Source organism: Mastomys coucha, unplaced genomic scaffold (genome assembly GCF_008632895.1).
Source record: "Mastomys coucha isolate ucsf_1 unplaced genomic scaffold, UCSF_Mcou_1 pScaffold5, whole genome shotgun sequence".
Taxonomy (NCBI): domain Eukaryota; kingdom Metazoa; phylum Chordata; class Mammalia; order Rodentia; family Muridae; genus Mastomys; species Mastomys coucha.
Window position 1 is genome coordinate 39320858 of NW_022196911.1, and position 23005 is coordinate 39343862.

Below are 23005 nucleotides of genomic sequence, written 5' to 3' on the forward strand. Positions count from 1 at the left end.
TCCCACATACCCAGGATTTAATGAGGATTTACTGGTCATGGGAATGGAAGCCCCTTAGACCTGATCCTGGTTCTGCCACTTACCAGCCCTGTGACTGTGGGCAGATTATTTTAGTTTTTTAGACTTTTGTGAAGTGGGGAGCTTGGATTGGTTTGGGCTACTTACAAATGTCATACACAACCTAAACTTAGGCCTGCAATGCAGGGGCTGTTGTATCATGTATCTGTTAGGGATGTAAGGAGAGAGAGATGAAAGGAATTAATAGGACTCCTAGATATCAATTTAGCCACTTTAGCATTTTGTATCAGACTAATCTACTGAGAGTGGTGATCTTAATATCAGCACAGCCTTGCACAGAGGCAAAAAGGAGGTGTTGCCTTCTATTATGAACTGAATTTTGACCCTGTTCCCCAATTCCCATGCAGAAGCCTGTATCAGTTATTTTACTATTGCTGCTGTAAAAACTATAACCAAAAACAACTTATGGAAGAAAGAGTTTATTTTGATTTATGGTTTCAGAGTGACAAGAGTTCATCATGGTGGGTGGGAGAGGGTGAGGCATGGCAGAAAGTGGCAGACATGACAGCAGGCATGGTGGCAGGAGCAGGGAGCTGAGTGATTGTATCTAATGGCAAACACAAAGCTGAGAGAGTAAATTGAGGTTAGGGCAATGTTAGGAACTCTCAAAGTTCATAACCATGACATGCTTCCTCCAGCAAGACACCATCCCCCAAAGATTCCATAACATCCCTCAGACAGCATCACCAAGTAAGGACCAGGTGTTCAAATACAGGAGCCTTTGAGGGACATTTCTCATTCACATCTCCACAAAGCCCTAACCTCCGACGTGATGCTATTTTAACATAGACCTTTAGAGGAATGACTAAGGTCATAAGTGTCTTGCCATTCTCTGATGAAACTGGTACCCTCATAAGAAGAGGAAGAAAACACTGCAGAACACAGTCTCCTCCACTGGTGTCATGTAAGCATGTCATATGAACACATCCATCTCCTAACCTGGAAGAGAAGAGGCTCATCCCTACGCGACTTCGCTGGCACCTTGATCTCACACTTTCCAGAAGGACATGAAAGTAACTTTCTCTTGTTTAAGCCCCTCGGGCCCTACCTTTTGGTATGGCAGTCCAAACTCACAGATAAAATCAGATTCCAGATTGGATGACTTTGTGAGAAATGACACCGGCATAATCCCTAGCTCAAATGGCTTCTTCTGCAATGCTGACTAGGAAGGCGCAGTGGCAGATGCTGAAGACTGCTGTGGTCATCTCTGGTCTCTTTCAGTTTCATCTCAACTTTTTTTGTTGCCTGTGGATTGGTTGAAGCAACATCTGAATCAGTGGTCTAAAAACCAGGAAGTCATTATTTCCCTCTTGGGCCCATGGTATTATGCAAATCTAGCAAGGCTTGAGTTCTTGGAGTTGATTAGACTTGCAGTCAGAATCTACTCCCAGCTGTGTGACTTCCTTCAAGTTACCAAACACCTTGGCAGATGGTTGCATGAACTATACAATGGGAATAACAGCAGCGATGTATCAGGTCAATATGAAGATTAAAGACAATAAAACCTATTGGAGCACTCATAATGCCATACAATATGCATATATAGTGAACTGGGAGGTGACTATATTGCTTATCTTTTATGTTATTACAAAGCACCCCAACTTAGCATCTTAAGACATCACTCATTCATTATTTTACATTTTGTTGGGGGTAAGAATTTGTGTGTTGGTTTGACTTCCTGCCTCTGGGTCTAAGGCTTCTTACAGTGTCATAATGGGCAAATGGACCTGGGTGGCAGCCTTGCCTGAGAGAGGTTCTGCTTGCTCAAGAGGCTGTTGGCAGAATTTTTGTTGCTGCTGTAGTGTAGAGGGTCTCATTTTCCCATCACCTCTTCATTCCTTTGTTAGCATTTCTATAGAGAAGCTCAAACTGTGTTAGCCAGTTTCCCATAGAGCAAAAAAGAGAGCTAGAAGAAGGAACCAGGGGAGAGGGCAGGCAGAGAGATGAACTATGATCTTTTGTAACTCAGCCTTAAAACTGATATCCTAGCACCTTAAGCCATATTATATTAAAAAAAAATAAGTCTAGCACCTCAAACAGGGGAATGGCCATTTCCCTGGAAGGAAGACCAGGCGATTACTGGAGACCACCTAATAGGCTGCTGTCAATGACAATGAACGAGAAGGAGGAAGGAGAACACTGCATGTCCTCATCATCGGTGGATTCTGTGCATTTCCTACTTGCTCAGATCTATTACTGAAGGATCAATACTCATGACACCTTTACAGCCACTCTAAGACAGCAGAGCTACCCAGTATGGACATCCTTACCAGAGGTGTGACAATTGGATGATACTTTGACTTTTTTTTTCTTTTCTTTTTTTTTTTTTTTTGCCCAGCACTCATGCCATGAACATGTCTCATCAGCTCTCAAACTGTGAACATGTTCCTTTTTTCAGCCTATTAATGCCCCATATTTTTCTCATTTGTGTACTTTTTTGTCAGTGATGTCCCTGTTTCAAATGGCCCTTGAACGCTCTGGAGAGTGCCTAATGGTGGAAACCAAAGAAGGCTGTGATGTGAGTCGGAGAGGCTTCATTTAGACACAACTCATAGAGCTGTTGCTTTTAAGTTTGATGGCAGTAAGTCCATAATGCATATGACTCAACTTGTCTTTAGACAGAAACTCTTCTGACCTAAGGTACACACTGTTCAGCTCATGAAAGTTTGTATCAGAATCTCAGATGAATGCCACTGTGTGTGTGTGTTTTTTTGGTGTGTGTGGGGGGACAATGGTTCAACACTGGCTAATTCTGACTTACAGTAATATTCTAGAACACAACTATCATGAATAATAATGTCTGTTCTTAGATTTGAAACTCAACTCTACCATTTGATCAACTGCTATCCTGAAAAGCTGGTTAGTTTTTTTGTGCTTTCTTGCTTGTGGTTTTGGGTGTGTGTGTGTGTGTGTGTGTGTGTGTGTGCGTGTGTGTGTGTGTGTGTGGCAAAACAGACTTTGGGTCACCTGGATTGTTATACTACTTCTGGAATTTTCCTTTCTGTTCTGGTCCCATGTTAGATTCAGAGAAGGCATACATGAATTCCTTATTAAATAATACAAATAAACGTTGGGTCTCCCAGGCTGGAGAACTGGGACTTCTGTTCCAGGCCTCTGGTTTTGATGTCATCCTTATAGATAGATGATGGGAGGGCATGAAACATTATATCAAAAAAGTCCTTTGCATTCAAATCTATATTAGGATGTTAAATGGATGGTTTTGTCATACTGTTGACTCACTTCCACTGGGAACTCAGAGAACAATTGGCAGATGGAAATGTACCCAAGACACAGCAGCTGTGGCATTTTCTCCATGTCGCCAGGCAGTTAGCCAGACATGGACTTGGCTGTACTGTTCACTAGCACCAGTCATCCAAAGAAGTTGCCTGTGTTGTTTCAGAGATGATTTCAAATCTAGAAATGCCAAGTCATCACCACAAGGGCCACCGCACAACTTCCTCATAGCCTCTCAACTTGCAGTGTGACCTTGTGTGGCTTTCAAAGCCCCGATCCTATTTGTCCCCATATAGAGAAGGTTTGAGGTCTCTGAAGTAGACAGCCTTGATGAAGGAACACTAGTAGACATGAAGGGCTCCCACCACCCTATTTTTGAGGAAGGAAAAATGTTTGAGAGTATATGTACTATATCCTAGTCTATCTATCTCTCTGAGTTGAATCCAGGGCCTTGTACGTACTTGGCAAGTACCCTATACTGAGATACATCTCCAGTTTTAACCCTGTTTCTGGTCTTCTACTGTTGTATGTGCTTGTGCATGTGTGCATGTGTTTGTGCATGTGTGTGTGTGTGCATGTATGTTGTACATGCTCACCCAAGTGCACACATGCACCATGACCCATGTATGTATGTCAGAAGACAGCTTGAAGGAGGTGGTTCTTTTCCTTCGCCATTTGATTTCGAGTATTGAACTCAAGTCTTCAGGCTTGGCAGTAAGTGCTCTTACCCACTGACCCACTCACCAATCTTGCTGGCCTCCCACTTTGTTTTGTTGGATCAGGGTCTTTTACTGGCTTGGAACTTGCCAAGTAGACTATACCTGCTGCCAGCAACCCACAGGGTTTTGCTTTGTTCTGCCTTCCCAGGGCTGGGATTACAAATGGTTGACACACACACCTGATGTTTTTGTAAAGCTTGTGCTCTAGGATCAGAGTCAGGTCCTTATACAATGCAAACACTTAGGCAACTGAATCTCCCTGACTGCTCATAGACCTTGTTCCTCCAGGTCATCTTGATTCAGCCATGCTACTCAAAACCAGCTCTTAGCTTTGTAATATCATCTGCTAAATGCAGGTATTTTACAGAAGAAAACAAGACTATGACCTTATGATGTTTCATGCTAGGGAAAGAGAATCTCAAAAGTATCCCTGATGACACACATGCACATGCACAGGCACACAATAGTCCACGTACCCTTTCTCAGTGGCCAGTAGCAGCCACTATGATACCTAATTCTGACCGTTAGCTATGTCTCAGGCATTTCCTTATTTCTCCTCTCTCAACTTCACTGTTGCTCCATCACATGGACAAAGGGACAGAGGCACTAAGCACAGGGTGACATAAGCTTAGGGCATAGCAGATCTGGGATGTTCTCCCAGGTCTCCTGATTCCAGAGCTGGTATTACTGTTCAGTACCTCCTCCATGAAGTTAACTGTTGTTTAAGAAGGGTGTCTTGGAAATAACCTTTTGTACTTAACACATGATAGAAATTTCAGTGTTTGGTCCATAAGCTGGAAGAAAGATCTGGGGGTAAGGGAGGAGACAAGCTGCACAATGCCCCTCCTCTATAGGCACAATGGATGGGGTTATCCTAATGTACATTTGAGAGCTGGCCACCTAAAGCAAAGACTGGAAAATGAACTGCATTCATCATTTCCTACCAAGGCATCCTTCCTCAATCTCATATAAGTAGCTGCCATTAGTCTCTCTCTCTCTCTCTCTCTCTCTCTCTCTCTCTCTCTCTCTCTCTCTCTCTCTCTCTCTCTGTGTGTGTGTGTGTGTGTGTGTGTGTGTGTGTGTGTGTATTAAGAAACTTTAGGATCTAGGCATATTTAGGGAGCTGACATACAGAAATACCTCCCTCAATTTGATACTCCCCCGTTTCTTTAGTAAATGTCATTTTTGTTTATCTAACACCTTCTCATTGTGAGGGGCTGGGCTTGTCACATAGGCTTGTGGGTACTCTCAATAACTGCGGACTAAAACCTCACAGTCTACAGAAAGTGAAATCAGAGCAGTCATATGACTTCAGAAGAAAGACAATTCACAACACAGGGAACTGGGGTTCAAGAGGTCCAGTGCCAGACCCCTCTCTCCACCGCACTGCAGTCACTGAAGATTTCCTCAGTACACCTGCTTCTGATGCCTAAACACCTACTTCTTGTGACCAATGCTTTTTTTAGCTTGTCTGTTTCTGGGTGGCCACTGGAACCACAAGGTTGGAGAAGAAGTTGTCAAGTGCGGCAGGAAATGGATGCACCTTTTAAAACAAAATCCTCTCTGGTGACAGAAGAGATGTGGCCTGGAACCCTGGCCACTATATACTATAGATAAAATGTGACTCAAGTTTTAAGTTTTATCACACAAAGGAAAGGTGCAACACAGAAAGGCTCCTAACAGGTGTCTGCCACATTTTGGAATCTTGCACTACACACACACACACACACACACACACACACACACTCACACACACAAACAAGCTGGCATCACAAAAATTTCCGTTCAAGTGTGGAAGAGTTTTCAAGTATTAACATCTTGATCTGGAGGTAATGGATATTGGAAAAGAAAACCACTTAGGACCATTTGTTGCCTATTGAACCCAGAATGGCTGCAGCACCTCATGGTAGACATATAAATTGGAACATTTTGGAGGGCAATTTAGCAATACAGTTCAAAGAGCTTCAAAATGGGACCAGTCTTTATTGAAGTGTTTGGCCTGTAGAATTGTGCTATGTGGAAGCCATCAGAGCCATGCAAGATTGAATTCACAATCTTGTTCTCAAAGAGAAGAGGAAGATGCTAGTTGTCCTTCAATATCCTGCCAGCCATCAGTCTGTGCAGTGCAAACCCCAAAGACATCCCAAATCCACTATTTCCTCTCGTGAACTAACTTCTTGAATGAGCTCAAATACTGCTAGATGCTCCCTATCCACCTAGACTTATTTCTTTTCTTTTTTAAATATTCTTACTTTTTATTGGTTATTACATTTCAAATGTTATCCTCCTTCCTGGTTTCCCCTTTGCCTCTGTGAGGGTACTCCCCCACCCACCTACCCACTTCTGCCTCACTGCTCCACCTGAGGCACCAAGCCTCCACAGGACCAAGGGCATCTCCTTCCATTTGGCTTAGCTGGTAAGAGCACTTACTGCTCTTCCAGAGGTCCTGAGTTCAATTTCCAGCTCCTGAGTTCAATTCTTAGAGTTCTTTCTAATCTGATCCTCCTACTCTGCAATAATTCCTTACAAATCAGGTCTGGCTAGGTCCCTTCCTGCTTTCCTCTCGTGGAGTCCATGATGAAGTTTGAGAGCAGACCCAAGAAAACCTGTAGTAGAAGTCTGCTCACTTTTCTGTTTAGGACAAAACTTTAAATATCTTAGGAATTATGAGCTTTATGATCACTGTGGCAATTATACATCTCTGCCATCAAAGTGTGACAGCAATAGATATTATGTAAAAGACTCTGTTTAAGCAAAACTTTGTTTACAAAAAGGATTAGGGTGTCACTGGGCTCCTGGATTGCTGTCTATTGACAATTTTCTTGTAGTATCTTACAGCTATTTCACAAAGCCACTCTACTCTATCTTGTCACTGCCTCCATTCACATCAGGATAGCCAGACATCATTCTATTTCCTGTCCACACTGCCCTTCCTTGCAGTCTTCTTTCCTGGCTCATCATTTCCCATTACCTCAGCTTCATCAGTGTCCTTTGTTCTGACCCATGTCTTACTTCTCCCACTTATTTACAAAGACTCTACCTGTTCTCTGTAAAACTAGTCAAAGTTAAGATTAGGTCATCCTTGTTGTAATGTTGTATCTTTATGTCACATCTGCTAGGACCAAAGTTTAATGAGATAAAGGATCATACCTATCACAGACCACAATTCTATTCCTAGTGCCTGGCACACTGTCAGGCATACAGGACGCATTCAGTGTATTGGTGGAAAAGTTGCTTGAACAAAGTATCACACAATGAGAAAGAAAAGCCTACATGGGTTAATATTGACGTGTCAGGACATGAATGTAGCAATGATGTTTTCCTGTACAATAAAAATATCCTCAACCTTTGGCATGAACTCTGCAGCCAATCCCATAGCATCCAGAAGATGCTCAAATCCCAGATGCTGTAGCACAACCAGAATCTCAGGATCACAGGATCCCAGAATCACAGGATCACAAAGACAACTGTACTCTGAGGAGTTCTGACACAAACAGGATTACAGGAAGGACAGGCTCTGTTCAGATATAGTGAGGGCAAGTAGAGGGCACTAGAGATAATCAGATGGTGGGAGGCAAGCGTAAGAACATAAGCAACAGAAACTAAGGTTACTTGGTATAATCAGAATCCAATTCTCCCACCATAGCAAGTCCTGGATACACCATCAGACCAGAAAAGTGAGACTCAGATCTAAAATCACATCTCATGATGATGATAGAGGACTTCAAGTACATAAATAACTCCCTTAAAGAAATAAAGGAGAACACAAATAAACTGGTAGAAGGCCTTAAAGAAGAAACACAAAATTTCCTTGAAGAATTTCAGGAAAACACAGTCAAACAGGTGAAGGAAATGAACAAAACCATCCAAGATCTAAAAATGAGAAAAGAAACAATAAGGAAATGACAAAGGGAGACAACCCTAGAGTTAGAAAACCTAGGAAAGAGATCAGGAGCCATAAATGCAATAGAAGAGAGAATTTTAAGGGCAGAAGACACCATAGAAAACATTGACACAACAGTCAAAGAAAATACAAAGTGCAAAAAGCTCCTAACCCAAAACATCAAGAAATCCAGAACACAATGAGAAAACGAAACCTAAGGATAATAGGTATAGAAGAGAATGAAGATTCCCAGTTTAAAGGGCCAGTAAATATCTTCAACAAAATTATAGAAGAAAACTTCCCTAACCTAAAGAAAGAGATGCCCATGAACATACAAGAAGCCTACAGAACTCCAAATAGACTGGACCAGAAAAGAAATTCCACCTGTAACATAATAATCACAATACCATATATGCAAAACAAAGAAAGAATATTAAAAGAAGTGAAGGAAAAAATGTCAAATGACATATCAAAATTACACCAGACTTCTCAACAGAAACTATGAAAGCTTGAAGATCCTGGGCAGATCTCATACAGACCCTAAGAAAACATCAATGCCATCCCAGACTACTATACCCAGCAAAACTCTCAATTATCATAGACAAAGAAAACAAGACATTCCATGACAAAAACAAACATACACAATATATTTCCACAAATCCAGCCCTACAAAAGATAATAGCTGGAAAACACCAATACAAGGAGGGAAACTACATTCTAGAAAAAGTGAGAATGTAATCTTTAAACAAATCCAAAAGAAGATAGGCATATAAACATAATGCCACCTCTAACAACAAAACTGACAGGGAGTAACAATCACTTTTCCTTAATATCTCTTAACATCAGAGGCCTCAATTCCCTGATAAAAAGACATAGACAAACAGACTGGATACGTATACAGGACCCAGCATTTTGCTGCATACAGGAAACATACCTCAGTGACAAAGACAGACACTACCTCAGAGTTAATGGCTGGAAAACAATTTTCAAAGCAAATGATCCCAAGAAAATAGCTGGAGTAGTCATTCTAATATTGAATAAAAATCGACTTTCAAAGTTATCAAAAAGGATAAGGAAGGCCATTTTATACTGGCCAAGGGAAAAATCTACCAAGATGAACTCTCAATTCTGAACATCTATGCTCCAAATGCAAGGGCACCCACATTCATAAAAGAAATGTTACTAAAGCTCAAAGCACACATCACACCCCACACAATAATATTGGGAGACTTCAACACTCCACTCTCAGCAATAGATAGATCATGGAAACACAAACTAAACAGAGACACAGTGAAACTAACAGAAGTTATGAACCAAATGGATCTCTATAGATCATTTTATCCTAAATGAAAAGAATATACCTTCTTCTCAGCGTCTCATGGTACCTTCTCCAAAACTGACTATATAATTGATCACAAAAAAAGGCCTCAACAGACACGAGAATATTGAAATAATCCTATGCACCCTATCATTTCATCATGGACTAAGGATGGTCTTAAATTCCAACAAATACAACGGAAAACACACATACTCATGGAAGCCGAACAACACTCTACTCAATGATAACTGGGTCAAGGAAAGAAGAAAGAAAGAAATTGAAAACTTTTTAGAATTTAATGAAAATGAAGACACATCATACCAAAACTTACGTGACACAATGAAAGCAGTGATAAGATGAAAACTCATAGCTCTAAGTGTCTGCAAAAAGAAACTGAAGAGAGCTTACACTAGCAGCTTGACAGCACACCTGAAAGCTCTAGAACAAAAAGAAGTCAATACACTCAAGAGGAGTAGATGGAGTAGTAGTAGTAATCAAGAGGAGTAGTAATCAAACTCAGGGCTAAAATCAACCAAATAGAAACAAAAAAAACTATACAAAAAATAAACAAAACCAGGGGATGGTTCTTTGAGAAAATCAACAAGATAGATAAACCCTTAGCCAGACTAACCATAGGGCACAGAGACAGTATTCAAATTAATAAAATCAGAAATGATAAGGGAGACATAACAACAAAAACCATGGAAATCCCAAAAAAAAAATAGATCTTACTACAAGTTTATACTCAACTAAATTGGAAAACCTGGATGAAATGGACAATTTTCTAGACATATATCAGGTGCCAAAGTTAGTTAAAACAGGATGAGATAAACCATCTAAACGGTTCCAAAACCCCTAAAGAAATAGAAGCATTCATTAATAGTTTCCCAACCAAAAAAGAGCCAAGAACCAGATGGGTTTAGTAGAGAATTCTATCAGACTTTTAAAGAAGACCTAATACCAATGCTCTTCAAACTATTTCACAAAGCAGAAACAGAAGGTACACTACTCAATTCGTTCTATAAAGCCACAACTATGCTTACACCTAAACCACACAAAGACCAAAGAATGAGAACTTTGACCAATTTCTCTTATGAACATGGATATAAAAATACTCAATAAAATTCTTGCCAACAGAATCCAAGAACACATCAAAATGATCATTCACCATAATCAAGTAGGCTTCATACCAGGGATGCAGGGATGGTTTAATATTTGGAAATTCATCAATGCAGTCCACCACATAAACAAAGTCAAAGAAAAAATCACATGATCATTTCAATAAATGCTGAAAAACCATTTGATAAAAGTCAGCATCCCTTCATGTTAAAAGCCTTGGAAAGATTAGGAATTCAAGGCCCATACCTAAATATAATAAAAGCAATATATGGCAAACCAGTAGCCAACATCAAACTAAATGGAGAGGAACTTAAAGCAATCCCACTAAAATCAGGGACTAGACAAGACTGCCCACTCTCTCTCTATCTATTCAATATAGTACTTAACATTCTAGTTAGAAGAATTAGACAACAAAGGGGATACAAATTGGAAAGGAAGAAGTCAAAATAGCACTATTTTCAGATGATATGATCCTATCCTTAAGTGACCCCAAAAATTCCACCATAGAATTCCTAAAGCTGATAAGCAATTTCAGCAAAGTGGCTGGGTATAAAATTAACTCAAAGAAATCAGTACCCTTCCTCTACTCAAAGGATAAACAAGCTGAGAAAGAAATTAGGGAAACAACACCCTTCATAATAGTCACAAATAATATTACATACCTTGGTTTGACTGTAACCAAGCAAGTGAACGATCTATATGACAAGAACTTCAAGTCTCTGAAGAAGGAAATCGAAGAAGATCTCAGAAGATGGAAAGATCTCTGATGCTCATGGATTAGCAGGATTGATATAGTAAAAATGGCCATCTTGCTGAAAGCAATCTGCATATTCATGCAATCCCCATCAAAATTCCAACTCAAATCTTCATAGAGTTAGAAAGAGCAATTTACAAATTCATTTGGAATAACAAAAAACCCGGGAAAGCAAAAACTATTCTCAACAATAAAAGAACTTCTGGGGAAGTCACCATCCCTTACTTCAAGCTGTATTACAGGGCAATAGTGATAAAAACTGAATGGTATTGGTACAGAGACAGGCGGGAAGATCAATGGAATAGAATTGAAGACCCAAAAATGAACCCACATACCTATGGTCACTTGATATTTGATAAGGAACTAAAACCATCCACTTGAAAGAAGACAGCATTTTTAACAAATGATGCTGGTTCAACTGGCGATCAGCATGTAGAAAAATGCAAATTGACCCATTCTTATCTGCTTGTACAAGGCTCAAGCCCAAGTGGATCAAGGATAAAACCAGATACACTGAAACTTATAGATGAAAAAGTAGAGAAGAAGAACCTTGAACACATGGGCACAAGGAAAATTTTCCTAACAGTACACCAACAGTTTATGCTCTAAGATCAAGAATCAACAAATGGGACCTCATAAAATTGCAAAGCTTCTGTAAGGCAAAGGACACTGTGAATAAGACAAAATGGCAACCAACAGATTAGAAAAGATCTTTACCGATCTTACATTACATAGAGGGTTACTATCTAATATATACAAAGAACTCAAGAAATTAGACTCCCAAGAATCAAATAACACTATTGAAAAATGGGGTAAAGAGCTAAACAAAGAATTCTCAACTGAAGAATACTGAATGGCTGAGAAGCACCTAAAGAAATGTTCAATATCCTTAGTCATCAGGGAAATGCAAATCAGAACAACCCTCAGATTCCACCTCACACCAGTCAGAATGACTAAGATCAAAAACTCAGGTGACAGCAGATGCTGGTGAGGTTGTGGAGAAAGAGGAACACTCCTTCATTGCTGGTGGCATTGCAAGCTGGTACAACCATTCTGGAAATCAGTTTGGCAGTTCTTCAGAAAATTGGACATAGTACTACCTGAGGACCCAGCTATACCACTCCTGGGCATATACCCAGAAGATGCTCCAACATGTAATAAGGACACGTGATCCACTATGTTCATAGCAGCCTTATTTATAATAGCCAGGACTTTGAAAGAACCCAGATGTCCTTTAACAGAGAAATGGATACAGAAAATGTGGTACATTTATAAAATGAAGTACTACTCAGCTATTAAAAACAATGACTTTATGAAATTCTTAGGCAAATGGATGGAACTAGAAAATATCTTCCTGAGTGAGGTAACCCAATCTCAAAAGAACATACATGGTATGCACTCACTGATAAGTGGCTATTAGCCGAAAAGCTCCAGATAACCAAGATACAATTCACAGACTACATGAAGCTCAAGAAGAAGGAAGACCAAAGTGTTGGATGCTTTGGTCCTTCTTACTAAGAGAACAAAATGCTCATAGGAGCAAATATGCAGATAAAGTGTAGAGCAAAGACTGAAGGAAAAGGCATCCAGAGACTGTCCCACCTGAGGACTTGTCCCATATACAGTTACAAAACCCAGACACTATTGCGGATGCCAAGAAGTATATGCTGAAAGGAATCTGATATGGCTATCTCCTGAGAGGGCCTGTGGTAGCCTTATAAATACAGAAGTGGATGCTTGCACCCAACCATTGGACTGGGCTGGGGGTCTTAATAGAGGAATTAGAGAAAGGAGTGAAGGAGTTGAAGGGGTTTGCAGCCCCATAGGAAGAACAACAATATCAACCAACCAGATCCCCCAGAGTTCCCAGGGACTAACACATCAATAAAGGAGTACACATGGCTCTAGCTGCATATGTAACAGTGGATGGCCTTGTCATGCATCAATGGGAGGAGAGGTCCTTGGCCCTATGAAGGCTCGATAGGTGCCCCAGTATAGGGGAATTGAAGTCAGGGAGGTGAGAGTGGATGGGTGGAGGAACACCCTCGTAAAAGCAGGAAGAGGGACGATGGAATAGGCAGTTTCCAGGAGGGGGAATCAAGAAAGGACATAACATTTGAAATGTAAATAAAGAAAATGTCCAATAAAAAAAGAAAATTCAGTTTACAGGAAAGCTGGGATTTGAAATCAGTAGAGATGGATGGGTTTAAATAAAAATGGCATAAAAACGAATGTGTATCATAACACACACACACACACACATCCTCATTTTGTTAATCTCTCATCATGAACATGTGTTACTAGAGAACTTAGAAATGCGCCAGTGGTGCTGAGGGCTGAGGTGATGGCTCAGCTGAAATCACCACATAGCATGAGAACCTAAGCTTGAATTTTCACAACCCATGGAGAAATCGAGATACAACAGTAGGTGCCTATAACTCTAGCACTGATGTAACAGATAGCAAGATCCCTCTCAACCCTAGTAATCCAAACTAGCTGAAATGGTGAACTCCAGATTCAATCAAAGACCTTGTCTCAAAAAATAAAGTGGCGAGCTATTGAGGAAGACATATGACACCAACTTCTGGCTTTCATACACACACACATGTGCACTTATTCATATATGTATGCACATATGAACACATGCACACCTAAAAATGAAAAGAAGAAAAAAAATATTGATGAAGATGAGATAGGGGAAGACCAAGAAAGAGGCCCATTACAAAACTAGCTTACTTTTGGTACATCCCACAGCTGGACCATTCATCTGCTTGTTTAGGACTTCCTAGTCAATCCTACTATGTGCTTACTTAGAGCCTCTAGTCATTCATTTCTTTGTTCATGCAAGTCACATTGTTGACCAGGAACACCTGTGTACCAAGGCTGTGATTCAATGAGCCCCTGGTTACAGGAATGCTGGTGACAGATGGCCACTAGCATTCACTCACCCACATGGTCTAATTAGCCTTCCAGGACCTTCCAATTCTAAGTTTCAGAAGGGGTTAAGGGAACAGTTGTTGTCTAGTGAGATTCCAAGCACCAGCAGTTTTGCAATGCAGAAAGCGTTCATGCAAATAAAAAGTATGACAGCTAACTTATTTATTTCACTCACCAGTAGCTCAGCTTCAAACATCTGGTCATTTCCATGCCAGGCTGGTCTCCAAGTAGTACTTGGGAGCAACAGGCCACATGGCCACCATGTTCCTGTTTATTCATCCAGTAATTCCCTCTACATTCAAGAGGAAGCCAGTGAAGATGATACTAATTATTATCTCCAAATAGAGATGGTATTTTGGCCATCTTTGAAAGAATCTGTGTGGGAAGGAGGAAGGGGAAAAATCAATAATTTTTTTAAAGGGTAGATTATGTAATGGGCTCAGAGCTACAGATATGAATATAGTTTATCTTCTCATTTGTTTTATAAAGTTTCAGGATATTCAAAACAATCACTTAAAAGGATATACAACAACACATGATAAAGTAACTGGCAACCCTAATTGTCAAATAAATGATAGCAAGAGGAATGTGGAAGTCACAGTTCTTTAGGAAAAGATCTAGGTTCCTCTAGGTCCCTCAGTCACAGTTCTTTAGGAAAGGGAGAGACATTACTTTACATCAGTGTATCAGAGTATTGTTTTGCTTGCTGTAACAAGGAAGCCTAGCTGAACGGACTTAAACAATAAAGCAAGTAAAGTGTCTTATTTGACGAAGTCCAGGGAGAGGACAGGGATGGTTACATAGCAATTCATGAAGGCATCCAGAATCCTGCCTTTTTTCCATCTTTCTACTCTTCCACCAAGGGTGGCTTCAGCCCCAGACTTGGAATTGAAATGGCTTTAGCAATTACAGGTGTGGCATCTGGTCATTGCAATCTTTTCTAGTGGTTTCTGACAGAAATGAGGAACCTTCCACTAGGAATATGCCAGAACATTTCCCTAATGTAACTTTGAATAGATCTGGATGATTTCCCTGATGAACCAATTTCTGACAAATACACTAAGCTGTCACCTTATGGAACTTGGAGTAACTAGTGTCTGCTAAAGCACATGGCCACATGGAAAATGGCTTTTGTTAAGAGGAAAAAATAGATAACCAATAATATCTATTATATATAGTTAATTCAAAGGTCAGAAACATTGTATACCTGTAGAATTCAAAAGAGTGATGGGCTTTCCAGCTCTTCTCTTACTATGTTACCACATACCACATGCATATAGAAATACACACACACACACACACACACACACACACACACACACACACTACTTGCAAGAACTTCATGATTTATGTTCTTTTAAAGCAGCTCGCTTTCTCCAAACATTCTGGATTTCTGTCCATTGTTCAGTTCCAGGCTAATCTAGTATCATTTTCCCAGAGTAGTTCTTGTTTCCACTGTCACCCCAGCATCCTACCAACAGCACCGTCCTTAGTCTCATAGGGGTTCTAGTACACATAAGAGTCTGAAAAACATTAAGGAAAGGCTTTTGAAGGTTGAATATGGGTAGTCAAAGATGCAGAAAAGTCTAGAATGACTGTAAAACATTGGTCTTAAGGAGTTGATTAGTGCCAGTCATTAAAACAAGGATTCAAGGGTCAGAAATAATTTGGAGAAAGATGCTAAATGAGTAAACTTTGAACTCAGAAGTTTGCTAGGCACAGATGACTAGTTAAAGTTGAATTGTACAGAGTCAGAATTCAGAAAAGTCTTTACTTGTTTGGAAGACATCTGTGAGATAGATCAAGAGAAATGTAGAATTAGAGTATGCCCATGGTTAGGGCCCCGGGACAGCCAATATCTAAGAGAAGGTAATAGTAGATGCAGACAGAGATGCAGACAGTTGACAAGACAGAGAAGTGGAGGATGAGGAGAGTTATGGGTACCCAGGAAGATGAGAGCTTGAGAGATAAGTAGTGATTAATGGAGCCCACTAATGACAAGGATCCAAATAAGGTAAAGAATAAAGAGAAGCTACTGACATAAGGAGTATAGTGACGATTTTTTTCAGACCATTCAAAGAAGAGCTCAGAATAATAGAAAGTTAGAACAAAAGAGGACACAGTAGAGGAGCTGAGTCTTTGCTACGTATGTGTGATGCTGAAAATCAGACCCAGGACCTTTCAACACTCCTAGGCCTATGACAGGCAGATAGCTCACCTCTAAGCTATAACTCCAGCCTTTGATCTAAGTTTTCATGATACAACAAAGTTTTCATATGCATGTTTAAAATGTAGTAACAGAGCCTAAACTAAAGCCCACATGCTTGCCACATCCTTGTCAAACTTGAAAACATCCACTATAGATTTCTGTCCTCATCTGTAATGGGTTAATGTGTGAAGGCCACAGGAGCCGTCAAACCCAGGCTCCACCCAGACAAACATTGCTACTTCCTCTTTTCTTCTCCTTCCTCCATCACTGTGGCCATTGTTGGATCTGAACAGCTGCTGTCACTTCCCATGTGACCTTCCTCCCACCTCCTGTCCTTGTCCCCAGGTCAGCAAACATGTCATCACACTTCTCTGCCTATGGCACTTCAAAGGCTCACCAAGAATGTTTAAAGAAGGAGAGGAACTGAACCTGGACAACTCAAAAACCAGCTGGAGAAAACATGAAATGAAGCTCTGCATAGTCAAAAATATAATTCAAGGTGACTCATCCACCTAAACATAAAAATGAAATTGTATAATGCCAGGGGAAAACAGAAGAAAAATCATTCAAAAGCTTGGCAAGGCAATGCTATTTATATTCAATCAAAAGGGCCAAACAAAACTCAAAGATCAAATGGATTTCATTAAATTAAAAACTTAAGTCTTACTAAAAGACATAACTAAGAAATAAAACACCCCCTACTGTTAGATTGGAAGGCAATATTTTATATAAGATATATGAAATGTATGTGCACATGAAGTGTGCAATACATATGCTCATATCTAGGATATATTTAAAAACTTGTAAAAATCAATAATTAAAAGACAAAGGGCAATATTTAAAAAGCTTTAAGAAATACTTCATAGATGTTAAAAGGAAGAACCAAAAAGCAAATGGAAAGACCTTGGAATCATCCATTATCAATAAAAAGCAAATGGGCATTCTAGTGACATGTATTTCCTGTCTATAAGAAGGTAAGATTAGACAGGGCAAAAATTATGCAAGATGATGCACAGCTTTAATCTCAGCATTCCAGAGGCAAAGGCAGGTAGATCTCTGAGTTTGAAGCCAGCTTGGTCTACAGAGAGAGATACAGGGCTACACAGAGAAAATCTGTTTGAAACAAAATCAATCCATCATAAATAAATTAATTAATTAAAATGAAAAGGGCAGACATTACAAACATAGAACATATTTAGAAGCAACCAGAAATACAATGGCTTGCTATTCAGAGGACAAAGTGATACAACTATTTTGGAATACTGTAGATAGTTGCTCATGAAGATAAATAGATCCATATTTAAAGAACCAAGCTGGGGAACTTACACTGTACAACTTCAAAACTTGCTATAACATCCCTCTGGTGTATTTGGATTAACACAGAGTCTCACTAGGCAGCCCAAGCTGTCCTTGAGCTCCTCCTCCTACTATCCCAGCTTTTCAAGTGCTGGGATTGCAGGTCTGCATGACCATGCTTTCCTTAAGGTTCACTATGACAACAGGGGCTGGAGAGAGAAGGCACATGCTGCTCTTGTAGGAGATTAGTTTAATTCTCTGCACCCTCAGCAATCAACTCACCGGGGTACCTGTAACTCCAGCCCAGGAGATTCAGTGCCACCTTCTGGTCTTCTTAGACAATATACTCAGGTGCACACGCCTAGATGCAGAGGCACAAAGAGACAGTCTTGTGAAACTTTCTGAAAAGTTACTATAACACTATAGTAATCAAATAGTGTGATAATTACATTAATTGCATAAGGCAGATATATACAACAATGGCACAGAGAATGCAGAAACAGACTCATAGCCAGCTGTGTACAAAGGTCTGAAGGTAATTCAATGAAAGATAAGAAAGCCTTTTTAATAAGTGATGCAAGAATAAATGGGTATATATTAATATGAGAATATAATATAATATAATATAATATAATATAATATAATATAATATAATATAGTATAGTGTCAAGCTTCTCCTTAGGTACTGGGGACCCTGTGGTGAGATTGGGATCAAATATAGGTGGCAGACACTAGGTAAATATCCACACAGATAAAAATGAAATGTTCATAAGAGTGGCAGGATGAGTATTTGCTTGACAGGGTATGGAGCACACCTTTACTGGTAGTCACAACAGAGCTGGAGGTAATATAAATGTATATATATAAAGGTATATACTATATACATATACATACTAGATATACTATATTTATACATAGTCTGTGTGTGTGTGTGTATGTACATATATAAACATATATATATGGTCCATAGAGATATGGACCTTAACTCTCACCTTAAATCACATATAAAAATTAAATCAAAATGGATCAAAAACCTAACAAGAGACTAAACTGATATGAATTTTGGAAGGAGATCCTCTATCATTGGATGAAGACAATTTTTTAGAAAGGGTATAAAGTGAATTTAAGTGAAAAGGAATTGTAAGTTGGAGTCCTAAAAACAGCTTCATAATTTAAAACTCAAAGTACATGCTGCATACTGAGAGAAAATATTAGCCAAACATACCTCAGAGAATATTTGCATATAAAATACATAAAGAATTTTTATAACTTGCAAAAACAAAAATACAGTTTATTTTTTTATAAAATGAAGGGAAATTAGAGGAGACATTTCTTCAGTTGGCAAAATAACATATGAATGTTATTATTCATCAAGGAAATGCAAATGAAAACCAAAAGAATGGTCCAATAAGTTGAATTGCAAAAGATCAGAAAACTCACACACATACTCACTCACACACACACACACACACACACACACACACACACACAATCAGAAGCGATGTTTTCAGAATTGTCATCAGGCACCTGGGGAGCTGGTCTCCATGAGGACAAGAGAATCTCACTGAGACAAGAAGCATTGAGACATTTTTTTCCCTCTGGATTCCCCATCTTCATGTACAGTATCCGTGAAAACCAGCAACCAAAACAGCACCCTGGCAACCTCTAGATGGGGAAGAATGGAAGTGCCACTGTGTGACCTGTTCAGTGGCTTCAAAAGAACCCCAATTCAACTTGCATTTATTTGACTTGAATGAAAGTTCATGCAGGACTTCCTAGTGAGCATTTTTCTAGAGTTGGTACAGGCAACTGTTTAGTGTTACAGCTGAGTGAGGGAGTGGATAACAGTTAGAAAACCCCGTAGATGATCCAGGAGAGTTAACAGGAAAACCAGGGAGAATGAACTAGCCATAATGGACCTGAGATCTGCTGCTTCACCCTGGGTACGTAAAAGACTACAAACATGCACTAGGCTCTGGTAAAAACATAGAGAAGACCAGAGAAGAGCTTTCAGCCAGCACCTCCGGCTCACCACAAGACTCTGTGCAGGCAGGAATTGAAGGTAGAGAGAGGTAGAGGGGCTGAGTATTCAAGGCATATTTAGGCATTCGCAGAGGGACTGCATTAGATTTCTCCAGAAAAACAGAAGTAATCAATTAGTGTGTATAATTTATAGGAGCCAATTGCATAAATCACTTCATACAATCACAGACCTGCTCAATGGTCTCACAATAATATCTGTAGAGGGGAAGGGAAACCCCTAGCTTTTTAACACAGGAAGCTAGAAGCCTCAAATCAAGACAAACCAATAATGGAGTACCAGCCTGAGACTGAAGGCTTGGAAGACCCTCAAGAGCTCCTTGTAGGGACCCGTGTTCAAAGCTGATGAATCTGAGTTCTGACACAGAAGAGCAGCCATGACCACCACAGAAAAACGTACTCTTGCTCAAAAAGCATGAGATCAAAGTTTGTCTCCCTAAATTCATACTTGAAATCCAAACCCTGAAGAGCTCAGGCTACAGCCTAGCTATCACTCATAGGAGTTGGTCTTCAACAACCCACCACCAAGGAGACCCCACCTTCTAAGGTTCCATGGTGCAAGGACCCAGGATCTCCAGGTCACGAATGGGTCCTGAGCACAGAACATTCATGAGTGGAATTGATGTCTTTATGAAAGAGTACCAGAGGAAAGGGGCCCCTTGTGTGAAAATATAGCAAGAAGACACCCACACATCAAAACTAGCCCCAGACACCAAATCTGGCAGAGTCTTGATCTCAGGGCTCTGTCTTCCAAAACTCTGAGCAATAACTTTCTGCCATCTTTAAAGCCACCCAGCGTATGGTAATTGTTGTAGTAGCCCAAACCAACTGCAGTTATTAACAGCACTCTTGAACTTTCAAAAGTACTCCAGTTTATACACCAATTTACACAGTTACTGTCCCATTCAGGAACCCATGGGGACAGAATGGCACAGAGGAGAAGTAATCTCTGGTGGGGTTGACGTGAGGTACCTTCATAAAGCCAATAGGGAAGTGGTAGGCCATGTAAACTGTGAATGGTGGGCAACACAAGACGCTGCCCAAAAAGAAACAGGAAGTGTCCTGAGGGAGGAATCATCCTGAAACTGTGCTTCCTGGGGGAGGCTACAGCACTCATAACACAGTCACCTCTCCTGGAGGTACCAGCCTTGACAAGAGAAAAATTAACATACGGAGGCAATTTTCACTAAATACCCCATCCCTCTTTATTCTAGAAAAGAGGTCACTTTCAGGGAATCGTAGTGGAAACCTTCTCTAGCAGGAACTGCAAGAGTACAAGCAAGCCTCCAGGATGAACTCAAGGGAAAATCCACCCATGGAGTCAGTGAGCAAAGAGACTCAGACCAGAGTGTTGGCTAGAGAACACTGGTTTCTCTGGTCTCTGGAGAGCAAGTCTGAGGAATTCCTGCTCAAGGTTCCCTGGCTTGGAAAGCACCATACATATGTCTGTTAAGTAGAGTTGGACTTCAAAGCGAAACTCCACTTCACATTTATCTTCCCTTAGATGTGGAAAATGTTACCTTCTTGTTTTCATCTCTTTGCCACAGCTGTTACCAGGAGATGGGAAAACCTAGAGCCCATCACTTGGTAACTTGTCTCCTGTCAAGGTCCCTGCCCTCTAGGGAGGCTGAAGTCTCCTTTATGCCACTTCCTAGCCACAACCTAAAAAGCAAAAGCCACCTCACCCAGGGATCAACTCCTGTCTGCTATGGTTTGAGTGTGAAGTCCTTCAGAGGCTTGTGCACTGGAACACTTGGCCCCCAGATATCGGCACTGCTTAAGAAATCGTGGAACCTTTAGAAGGTGCGGTCTCCTTGGAGGTGAGTTGCTGAGGGCCAGGTCCTATGAGTGATAGACAGGCTCTAGTTCAAGCTCTCTACTTCCCAACCACACAAACAACAAAGCCAGCCACCTCCTATTTCTGCTGCTAAGTTACCGCCATTGTGATGGACTTTGTTACCTGTTTCATGGCTGCAGACAAAATGCCAGACAAAAGAAATTCTGGGTAGAAAGTTTATTTTCTCCCTCAGTTTGAGAATGGAATCTATCACGGCTGGGACATCGTGACACAGAAGTATGAGGTAGCTGGTCACATTATTTCCGCAGTAAGGAAGCAGAGCCATGAATGCTTGTGCTGGCTGTGTCCTCCTTTTATTCAGTCTTGGACTCTTCTTCATAGAGTGGTTATCACATTCCTTGTGGGTCTTCCCATAGAGTGAACATAGTAAGGAACTCCCTTTCAGACATGCCAGAGGTTTGTATCCATGGTGATTCTAAACCCCATCAAGTTGTCGATCAAAACCAGCCATAACATCTAGTATCTCCTGAACGGTGGACCAAAATAAACCCTTCTTAACTCAAGTTATTTCTGTTAGGGATTCTGTCACAGCAATGGGAGACCTAACAAATGTCTCCCCAGGTCCCTTGCGCACCACGCATAGGGGAAGAGAGCCGTGGTCCTAAGGAATTCTGGCGACCAGTACTCACAGTCACTTAGCAGCTTATTGGAGACCCTCACTTTCTTTTTCTCCCCAGCTGGGTTTTTTCCTTAAAATCATTTCTCAAAAGACAGATTGTGTTTATTCTACTTTGGAAAAGGGAAAAAAAATCAACATAGTAGCGATGCACATGGAAACCATATGCTTCGCGATGCCTCATGTATGCTGTGTTTGTGATAGGAAGAAAGATATACAAAATAACCGCCTGACAGCTCCACCGTCGACATGCGTTAGGAAATTCAAACAGCCTATGCTCATGTGAAAAAACATATGCATACAGTCAAGCTGATGCACGAGTTAAACTTCACAGGTGGTTAAAGCTGAAAGAGTTCATCCAGGGGCTCCACATTCTAGTTCCCCCAGATGCATGCAGGTGATATAAGTGAGGGAACAGGCCAAATGAGACCCTACACAGGAGTGAGGCTGTGAACTAGATGGGCTCCCTAGGCGAATATTGCTACATGAAGAAACAGAAATGTAACATTTCTTATGTGAGTTCTTTTGACTTTTCTGATGTTTCTTAGTGATTCGAGTTTAAGAGACTGGTTTGGCCATACAATAGATCCATTTCCAAGATTCAATTCATGGGCCTAGAGTTGGAGAGTATATTTGTTTCCATCGTAATTCCATTATCAGCTCACAGAGGTGTCCCAGGGATGCAGTTCTCCTAGCCCTCACCCTCACATTTTCTTTGCCAGCCTCATTTTTTCTTGGTTTCCTGGTTTACCTTCTCAGATTTCATCTACGGCTACTCAGATGATCAATTTCAGCTGGTTTGCCCTAGTTATTTTCCCTGTATTCCTCAAGGTTCAGCCTGCCCCCTTCTCCATCTGTGTCTCAGGAGGATGGACTAGACGGGTCTGGCTGACGGCCTCTCTTAACCCCTGGCATTTAGCGGACTGCAGGTGACACAAGCTCAC

The 23005-nt window shown here is 40.6% G+C and overlaps 1 long non-coding RNA gene across 1 annotated transcript; it reads right to left on the reverse strand.

Moving 5' to 3' along the window:
• Positions 1-1170: 1170 nt before the first annotated feature.
• On the reverse strand, positions 1171-21401 carry LOC116078809. Its single transcript, XR_004113635.1, has 4 exons — positions 21273-21401; positions 17830-17908; positions 14218-14417; positions 1171-1323 (listed from the first exon to the last, which is right to left on the reverse strand). It is a non-coding gene; the product is annotated as an uncharacterized LOC116078809 (long non-coding RNA).
• Positions 21402-23005: the final 1604 nt, after the last annotated feature.